The 10,438-nt window shown below is 44.2% G+C and overlaps 1 protein-coding gene across 1 annotated transcript in view; it reads right to left on the reverse strand.

Moving 5' to 3' along the window:
• WDR1 (WD repeat domain 1) overlaps window positions 1-10,438 on the reverse strand; it is a 369,582-nt gene that overhangs the window by 112,142 nt on the left and 247,002 nt on the right. The gene's annotated exons all lie outside the window — the stretch shown is intronic.

The raw sequence follows: 10,438 nt of genomic DNA on the forward strand, positions 1-10,438 counted from the left end.
TCTCTCTCTCTCTCTCTCTCTCCTAGGCTTATAAATCCATTGTTTAGCTCTTATACTGCTCTGCAAAAGATATTTCTGTTTTCATTCTGTCCTTTAGGGTTTGCTCAGCCTATTTGTTGCTGCTTTTGCTGCCCTCAGCAAATGTAGCAACTGTTGGTCTTTTGTTTGTTAAGCCAACACCTAAATCAAGTGTATGAATTTCTTAAAAACCAAAATTTTGAGCTCAGTATATACTGGTATAATACAGTTTTTCCTCACAAGGAGCACCTCAGATCCAAACAAAAATGTGAATACAAATACCGTTGAAGAAACTGCAACATAGTAAACTACAGTAGTTACTAGTCATCACCTTTTGTCCTGTCCATTAAAAAAAAGGAGAACTGGAAAACATTTTTTATACTATGCTCCCTTTACACTTCCCATGCTGCTACTTAATGGTACATTTGCCCTGCCAGATTTCATTATTAACAGATATTAAAATAGGAGGTATTAAAGGAATATCTATTTTCTGAATGCCTTTACAAATGAGGAATATTTACAAATAAGGGATGCCACCATTTGCAGCACTTGTTGTTTTTAAAATTCCACTTGGCATATTCAAGGACATTTGAATGTCTATGATTCATATGTTAAAATACAATAAAATTCTTACATTATAATAAATATAGCAATTGAATGAAGGGTTTTCAGTTTGGCCATACAGTGGTACCTCGCAAGACGAACGCCTCGCAAGACGGAAAACCCGCTAGACGAAAGGGTTTTCCGTTTTGGAGGCGCTTCGCAAGACGAATTTCCCTATGGGCTTGCTTCGCAAGACGACAGCCCATAGGGAAATATCTGGGACAGCGGGGAAGCGCAGCGCGTCTTCCCCACTGTCCTCGGACCTCCTCCGAAGCCGGGCGGTGGGGCGGGAACGCCTCCTCCCGCCGCTGCCGGGCTTCGGAACGATGCTCCGAAGCCGGGCGGCAGGGAGGGAACACCTGCCCCCGCCGCCCGGCTTCGGAGCATCGTTCCGAAGCCGGGCGGCGGGGAGGGAACACCTGCCCCCGCCGCCTGGCTTCGGAGCATCGTTCCGAAGCCGGGCGGCGGGGAGGGAACACCTTCTGAAGGCAGGCGGGGGGCGAAAGTCTTTGCTCCCCCCTGCCTGCCTGTCCCGGAGGGCTTTTGAAGGCAGGCGGGGGGGGAGCAAAGACTTTCGCCCCCCGCCCACCTTCAGAAGAGGTCCAGGACCTCTTCTGAAGGCTGGCGGGGGGCAAAAGTCTTTGTCCCCCCTGCCTGCCTTCCCAGGGGCTTTTAAATTGCCCCGGACAGCGGAGAAGTCCTCCGCTGTCCCGGGGCGATTTTAAAATGCCGCCTGCCAGCATTTTAAGATCGCCCGGACAGCGGAGAAGTCCTCCGCTGTCCCGGGGTTTTTTAAAATGCTGGGGGTGGGAAGAAAAGCCCTTGTCCCCCCCCCTCAGCCTTCAGAAGAGGTCCGGGGACAGACTGTCCCCGGACCTGGTCTGAAGGCGGTTTCCCTAGGAACGAATTAATTGATTTTCAATGCATTCCTATGGGAAACTGTGCATCGCAAGACGAAAAACTCGCAAGACGAAGAGACTTGCGGAACGAATTAATTTCATCTTGCGAGGCACCACTGTATTCATAGAATCAGAGAATTGTTATTCACTTGCAACACTGCCCACTTCTCATTGAATTTGGCAAGGGCTTCTAGGGGGTCTGTCTGCAAGATGTCATCCCCAGACTTTTAGGATACTTCCAAGAGATCCCACAGAGCCCTTCTCCATATTTTATATGCCCTATACAGCCAAAATACAAAAACCCCAAAGCATCATTTTTCACACATAAAATCATCAACAGGTTATGCAGGTTACCACTTGCAGGAGATGAGGAGCTGCACTTGATTCCTGCAGTTTAACAGCTTTTACACCAGGGCTGGAGATCCTGTGGTCCTCCAGGTGTTGCTGGACTCCAGCCCCCATCACTCCTGACCTTTGACCTTGATGACTGAAGCTGATAGGAACTGGAATCCGATGCCACCTGGAGCGCCCCAGGCTACCCATTCCTGCTTTACATAGTTTGACATCACAATGTGCATGTTTAAAAGAAATCAGGATGGGGGTAAGGGGATGCAGGTATTTGTAGTCAGAGCAGCCATTTGTGATGTATCCCTATTAACTTTTGTGGAGAGAGTGGATAGAACCTACCAGAAGAAACAAACCAGCCCCAGAGTTTTAGGTTTATGCTGCATCGCATTAACATTTCCTGGGAGTTGGTTTTGTACTGCTTTACAAAGAGGTGTCTTTTCACTGGCGATGGGTGAATTTGTCAGTTTTGGCTTCTGTTTCTCATTTTTCTGTCCTTAATCCATGTTCACCACATGTCTACATAAATTTGTGATTGATTTGATTGATTTTAGGAAACGTTCTAATGAAAATTCAGCAACATCTTAGTGCAATTTTCTCCTAATGTACACATTTTTGTCTATCCCTTTGCCTAATCTACACATTTTTGCAGGCTGTTTTCACTAACAGGTGCATTTTTGTGCATGTTACTTGGCTGGAGAACCGCACTGTAAAATTTGGAGAAGTGAATTTCAAAAGGCAGCTGCATTTATGTCTGCCTCTTGTTTGGAAAGGTGAAGATGAGGCAGGTTTGCCTACAGATGCAAACTAAACCACATTTCTCCCCCATCTTTACTTGTCATATGTGAAATGTCTGGGTAATGCCAATCATACTCTGAAGTGAGTTAACTAGATGTACGTCCAGGTAGCCAAGCCTTATGGATTTTGGTGCTTCTCTGAGGGTAGCAATTGTGGCTTCTGCTGTTGCTTCCTCTAGTCAATGTATTCATCAGGCAGGACACATAAGGAAAGGGGAGTAATTAATTTGAGGGTGCCAGAAAGATCTAGTGAACAAGCTCTTTTGTCATGGCAGTGGAGCAAATATTGACTGCAGTGACAGGCAGCTCTAATAGAAGTCCAACCATAGTTAGACCTCCCAGGGTCCTCCACATCCTCAGCTTCCCTCACTGCCAGATTCTGATTGGCTGGCAGCAGGGCCAGCCCAATACATTTTGGCACCTGAGGCAAACCACAAAATGGTGGACCCTCCCAAGGGTAGGAGGCGTGAGTGAAGATCTACATCAGGAACAAGGGGGAGAGAATCAAATCAACCTTACCCAATGGTTGAAGTGGGAATCAAAGGCTGTCACGGCGGGTGGGGGTGGGGAGAGGGAGGGGCCCGCTCTGAATCACGACGGAAGGGTGCAGAGCCCAGGAGAATCCAGAGGACAACTCCTGCCATTTCCTCCCTAGGGATAGAAGGAGACCAGCAGTGCCCCCTATTCGCCAAGAGGCCACTGTGTGGGAGGAAGGGAGGGGCAACTGTGTAGGCAGCAGATCTGGCCTCCAAGGAGTGTCCCCCTGCTATTGTTACCACTGCATAGTACCAGATTAATAATAATAATAATATCAACAACGCCTATACTTATATGAATATCTACTGAGAAGATTCATAAAAGCAACTGTACCGAAAGAAATTATTGTGAAAATAGGAAACTGTCCTGCCTGCCCATTGTTACATTTCCTTCAGATTTACTTTCTCTTACTCGTTCAGCTGATGCCAATGAATAAAGCAGATTAAATTTGAAAAGGCCCTGCTAGGATGTTTGTACCACTTGAATAATTAAATTATCAAACAGACACCAGCATGAGACGACATGAAAATATATGAAAAGGCATCCTACAGCCATATTCAATAATAAATACCTTCTGGGTGTCATAGAACAGAAGCCCTCAACAAAGCTGTCAAAACTTGTGCTGTGTTCAGTTGGCTGAGTCAGCAACACACCATCTAGTTCACAGAAGTTACACACACACACACACACACACACACACACACACACCCCTTACACAGATTTCTAATTCTTTATCTCTTGGTTGAAAGGGAGCTTCCCTTGTTTTTCTTGTCTTCCTGTAGGCTACAAGCCATTTATTCATAAAAACGTTTTATTCGCAGTCAATGGGGGACTAAATATATGAATCATTAGGCACTTATGTACATTAAAAAATAATGTTAGAAAGGATGGGCTTTTAAAGGAATAAATCCACATGAGAGCAGAAATCACTAAAGAGGATTTCAGCAGATCTTAGGCAGAGAGCAAGTTTTATGGGTAGCTTCACTGCTCAGTCAGCCACTAGAGATTCGAACCTCAATCTCCACTATCCAAGCTCAACAATCAGGGCTTGTCCTCACTTTTCTTTCTTCCATGCTTTCCAGGTATGTTCCATGCTTTAAAGATCCATACCCAAGCACTCTTCTTTTGTTCTGGAGCGTTCTCTGTGAAAACCTGCTCTTTACTGCGGACAGCAGTCACGAAAGACCAAGTTGCCATTTGTTGCGCTCCAGCTTTAAAGAGCTTAGTCCACAACACCAACCATCAAGGGCTCTGTGTCTCTTGCTACTTGTTCATTTACACCCTACCCTAGGAACACAGGGTAGCATCATGAGCAGAGAGGACCTGAACAGATGGCTGGGCAGGGAATACCTGGACTAGGGACAGAGCTTTGCCCACACATCCACACACCCTTTAAAAAGAATTGTTGAGCAAGTAGATTTATTGGTCTCCAGGCAATTTTAAAGTGTTACATTTGTCTGTCTTCTGCTGTTTTTGTTTTAGCTTGGCCTCCTTTTAATTTAAGAAGATGCCTTAGGCATTTGGTACTCCTGCAAATGGTGCCATTTTTGGCTGCATTTGCAGAAGTGCACACAGACATATCGGAAATAGAGGAAATATGATGGTGTTGCCAATGGACATTACTGTTATGTGAGATACACACACACATACGAAGCAGATGTGCATAGTTGGGGGGGGGTGTTGGAAATCCCTGATCAGTAGTAGACAAAGGAAAAGCACGAAGAGATAGAGAATGTGAAGGGAGAGAGGACAGGTAGAAAAGAATGTGGGAGTGGAGATTCTTCATGGAAAGTAGAAGAAAATTGAATGGACATGACAAGATACAGAAAGCCTAGCCAAGGATTGTTATAGAGGGGTGAGGTGATCAAAGTCAAGCGCAAGATAGAATGAGGCAAGCATTGAACAAGGGTGGATGGGGCACAATAGAGATATGTGAAGTCTACCTAGCCGGATACTGCCACTAGTCAACATGAGAAGCAATCCTATTGGACTCTGTTTTATGTTGTCTTTTTGTTTTGTGGATTATCTGACCAAATATTATTCTTTAGTACACTTATATTCTTTTGCCTTACAAGAACGGGCACCCTGAGTGACACTACAGCCAACTCAGTTTGGGGAACTGTGGAACAAGGCAAAAGTATTTGTCTTTTGCACAGTGCTAACATTCAAATGTTTGGAATTCTCTGCTTGTTCATTTGGAAGTAAGTCCCATCAGTATTAAGATTTACTCCTACGTAACTAGAATTGCCTTGGGTGATCATTCAGAATGCAGCAGTAGCTAACAAACAATTATATGCCACACTAGGTGGTATTAAAGTGCCGGCCAAGTCACATTCTGCTTGCTCTGTATGAAACATCCGATTAAGACCAGCTGCTTCCAGACATAAAGCTACTGTTCACTGCTATGATTCATGTAACTTATGCATCCCAGAATGCTGCTCTGTCTCTTAAGTAATAATATTTAGTGTTTTGTATCTTGATTGCAGTTTTATATATTTTAATTTATTTTGTTAGCTGTCTTGAACTTTCTGGAAAGGTGGGATATAAATATTTTATATTTAAAAGTATATAAATATACTATTTGAGGCTAGAAAGAGGTTTATTCCCTCAGCAAATACTCTTTAAAAATGTCAAGGTTATCTGCCTACATATACAATCAAATCAAACAGTAACAAAGTATCTTTCAAGGCAAAACAACTAAAAAGATACGAAAGTGTGGCCATTGCATCACCCAGCATTCAGACATTTTAAGAAAATGATGTTGGTGAAAAATAATTTGAAGAACAATTCAGTCACAAGTAAATGGTTCCCAGCTGCTTTTATTTACTGATGCTCTTCAAAAATACTTGCCGTTATCACCCATGTGGTGGAGGGAGACTCCACCTGCTACAAGAGCCTTTATGCCAAATGAAAGTTCATATTTCAGTGTCAAGGATCGAGGTGGAAATGTTTTGTCCCTACCCCAAAAGTGACTGCAGCCTGTTGCTCGGCAGCAAATGGTAGCCAATGGTAGCCAAACTCAGATGGGAGAAAATAAAAGGGTGTATTCAAGGACATCGTGCAAGACACAATTCCCTGTCTCAGAAGACTGGAGCTGATTTATCTAAACTTAGAAACCAAGCTTGCATTTGCCTACATTGGCCCCAGTCCTTCATCTACACAGTCTTGTTCACATGAGTTCCATTTCTTAGTCGTGCTGTGCTGAAAAGGACAGAAGATTAAGAATTTACTGGGGCTTGCCGATCGAAAGGTCGGCGGTTCGAATCCCCGCGGCGGGGTGCGCTCCCGTCGTTCGGTCCCAGCGCCTGCCAACCTAGCAGTTCGAAAGCAGCCCCGGGTGCAAGTAGATAAATAGGGACCGCTTACTAGCGGGAAGGTAAACGGCGTTTCCGTGTACGGCTCTGGCTTGCCAGAGCAGCGATGTCACGCTGGCCACGTGACCCGGAAGTGTCTGCGGACAGCGCTGGCCCCCGGCCTCTTGAGTGAGATGGGCGCACAACCCTAGAGTCTGTCAAGACTGGCCCCTACGGGCAGGGGTACCTTTACCTTTACCTGTATATGTATATGTATATGTATATGTATATGTATATGTATATGTATATGTAGTGACCAGATAGTCCCCTCTTGAATTATCCACTGGGGCAATCCCTAGATTCTGGATACGTTAAATAATACAAGCACAGGTTTTAAAAAATAATTTAGGCACCCAACAACAATTGTGATCACTTCAAAAGCTCCCTAGAAGTACAGTAAATGGAGTCAACAACAGAGCGCCATGGGTGCCATTTGGCCCAACATGGTTGAGTTACCTTCTACTCTATACAATTGTTTCCTCTCCTCTTTTTGTTCATTATCCATTCCTGGTTCTTAGATACTGTTGATTGAGACAATGTACCTGCTTACAGTTCCGTATTTCCTGAAGTTACTCCAGGAAATTTGTGGACACTGATCATCACCCCCAGCATCTATCTTAAGCAAAGAAGGTGGCAAGGACCCCACGCAAATGGAGGAGGGTGCAGTCGAAATATGCATTGTGGCATTAGAGAAAACAGGAACTCCAGAACTTGTTCTTTGCTATACAGATGTTCATCTTATAGCCATGCAAATGTTACCTGGCGTGCTGCAGCTGAGCAGGGGCACCTGTAGCTGTCAAGCTGATAAAAACTGATTACGCGTTTTAATTTGCACAATCCTTATATGACTTATTTATTTTTACTCCTCCATTCTCAGTCTGCTTTAGATTGCTTTGGGAAAGGGCATGGTCTAATCCTTTTAACAAGAAACATGTGCGTAATAACTTAGAACAGAGGTTGCTGGTTGGTAGCTCATGGGCCAGATTTTTTTTTTTTTAAAAAAAATAATGTTTATTAACAGGCCAATCACATCACATTATCACATTGATTCCAAATTATACAGCCAAATTTTAAATTTTGTTGGGGGTACCCATACATCAAGCTCAGCTCGAGTCCAAAACAGCATCACTTATCTTACTGCATTAATTAGACAGTTCTCTCCAGTTTGATCCGGAAAGTCCTTTGTTACTTCTTTTCTCTTCTTGTTGTTATCATAAATTCCATTCTTTGCAATCTCAGATGATTTTCACAAGCAGGATAACAGCTGGCATTCTATGTGGATTTTGTACTTTTCCAAAAATCATATCGATCCGGGACAGCCTCTGTACAACGCTTCCATAAACAAAGTTAATCTCTGATCTGTCCTTTATTTTTCTCAGGCTTACCAAATAACAAATGAGTCTGGGGGTTCTGTCAGGTCAAACTTACATTCTAACATTCCTTCTCTTTCAAACAATCCTGATTCTCCTCCCCCAGTCCTTCTTCCTCGGTAAACCTGTCATGGCGAGACGCCATTTTTTAACTGCGTCATAAAAATTTTCTTCCTTTCTCACCGTTCTGCAGTCTTCTTTCCGTCCCACATAGTTCTTAAAATCCTGCCTGTGATTCATAGAAACGCGACGATCTTGTTTCTATCTGGGGTGAAGGGTTATTAATGTCACATCATGCAAAGAAAAAAAGAGTTTTTTCCTCCACCCCCCCCCCTTCGTTCCAAACATACAGTCTCCTTATGGTGATTCATCAGAAGATTTACTTATCCATCCGTCACTCCTGGTCGCAGAGATCCATTAATCAGCAGTCTTATCTTCGAGCTTTACTTGATGTATGTGCTTTCAGCTTCGTTTCCAATCGTATGTTTCCAATTATAATTCCAGCTGAAGCAACCAGCACACGCTAATTGGAATCGGCGTCAGGAAGGTCTGACTTCACCGAGGGCCTTTTGCCAAGTGTTCGGCACCCCCACCACTCGTTTCAGGGGGTGCATTGTGAACACCGCCGGCAGGGCAGTTCTCCTCCACATCCTGGAGGAGTTCAGGAAGGCTACATACTTCCCATGGTAGCCCCTTAGTACCTCGTATGGGTCAGAGAGATGTTATTGTCGGCCATCTTCCAACGCGCCACCTGGTGGCCCCCCAGCTCATGGGCCAGATTTGATCCAAAAACCAGTTTCTGTTCCCCAAATTTAATGAAAATATGGTAGATATTTTGTTCGCAGAGTGTTATCTGAAAGGAATCAGCCAACAGGAAATATGAGCTTTCTAGTAGCTGTTTCCTGGTGTATATATGAAGGTGACATCATAATATATATGAAGGGCCAACACTGTCATATCCTGTCCGGTGCATGAATTAGAACCATAATAATAAAACTAAAAACTATCACTACTAATTAGTGCTTCAACAGAGCTTTACTCACATCTTTTTCTGTGCACCCGCAGATCTCTCTTATTGGCTTCCTTTAGCATAATATACTGTAGATTATTTGCAATGACTGAGATTCAGCAATGTATGGACTGGTCTCTTTCTGATAAAGGAGAAGTGTGCTGGAATAAACTGCAGCATCTAACCCAACCAACCAAAGGATTGAAGAAATGTACCAGCTGAAGAAAAATCATGGTTGTTCATATTTACATACATATGAAGTAAATATTAAAATGAAATGCATGCCTTAAGCCAATAATTGCAGGTTGTGTTCCAAAAAATAGATAGCCTGTCAAAGATTCCACATGGCTATGAAGGGAAATCTGCAGGTTTACACCATTTTATATAAAGTCACACTTCTTAAAACCTGAGGCAGATCTCTGCACAAGTCATACATAATTGCTCTAGGAAAAACTAGTTTTCCCTTGATTATTCACCCTGCTGGGATTGATCATAGCTGAGCCAACCTGGCCATTTCTGAACTGGGGCAGCATGAGTAGCAGAGCATTCTGCCTCCCCATTCAAGGTTGAATAATTGACCTTGTGCCAGTAAGCAAGCTCTCATTCAAACCTGTAGCAATGCCTGCAGTGAGAGTGCCTGGGGAACAGGCAGGCTATTTGTGAAGACTTGGCAGTCTGGTGAGACTTCCTTGTCTAGAGAAGCTCCAAGAAATAAGGGTGAGGGGTAGCCAATCCTGGATGCATTGCTGGCCAGTGAGTGCTTCACCTAGTGAGACCAAAACACTTCACAGTAGCCTTTTGTCTGCTAAGGAGGATTTGAGTATATTGAGTATCTGCTAAGAAGTATTTGTCTGCTAAGGAGAGGGAAGCTGTTGCCCAAATACTGTTGAGATGGCACAGGGAGGCATTAACTGCAGCCAGTCTTTGCTGAGGGCTTGGACTCCTTTGCCTGATCAGTGTGGGAGGGCCAGGAGGATACTGTGAGATCTGCAATGCCTGGACAGCCATGTCTGTTGTGCACATTGCATGACTGCTTAGCTATTTGACCTCAGCTGAGCACATGGGTGTCCAGGGATATACCAGATGCACTCCCAGGATAAACCAAATCCCCAGCTTTTTTCTTTTCTTCCAAGAGGAAGTTTATAACAGTTGTAAACCTAAGATAGGAGGAAAAACATATAGGCACTATTCTATCACAGGGCAAGTTTCCAGCACACTCTTTCTGTTTTTGGGCTGCAATGGTGGCTGGACTGAGAACACCAGCCATTAATGCTCTTGGCAGAAAGAGAGGCCAAGCAATGGGACCAAGTTGTGGCCAAAGGATGTGGTGAATAAACAGGGCAGGCCACTGACTCTTACTGAGCCTCTCTTTTTCCAGGCCCCTTATCCCACGAGGGTATGCATTTTGGGCAGTATGCCCACCTCTTCTGGGCAGAAAACCACCCAACTTCCAGTGAACAGGGCCCCCAATTTAGGCCTTGGCCACCTGGGCAGCTTCAAGTGCTTT

This window comes from Podarcis bocagei, assembly GCF_964188305.1.
Source record: "Podarcis bocagei genome assembly, chromosome: 9".
Lineage (NCBI taxonomy): Eukaryota > Metazoa > Chordata > Lepidosauria > Squamata > Lacertidae > Podarcis > Podarcis bocagei.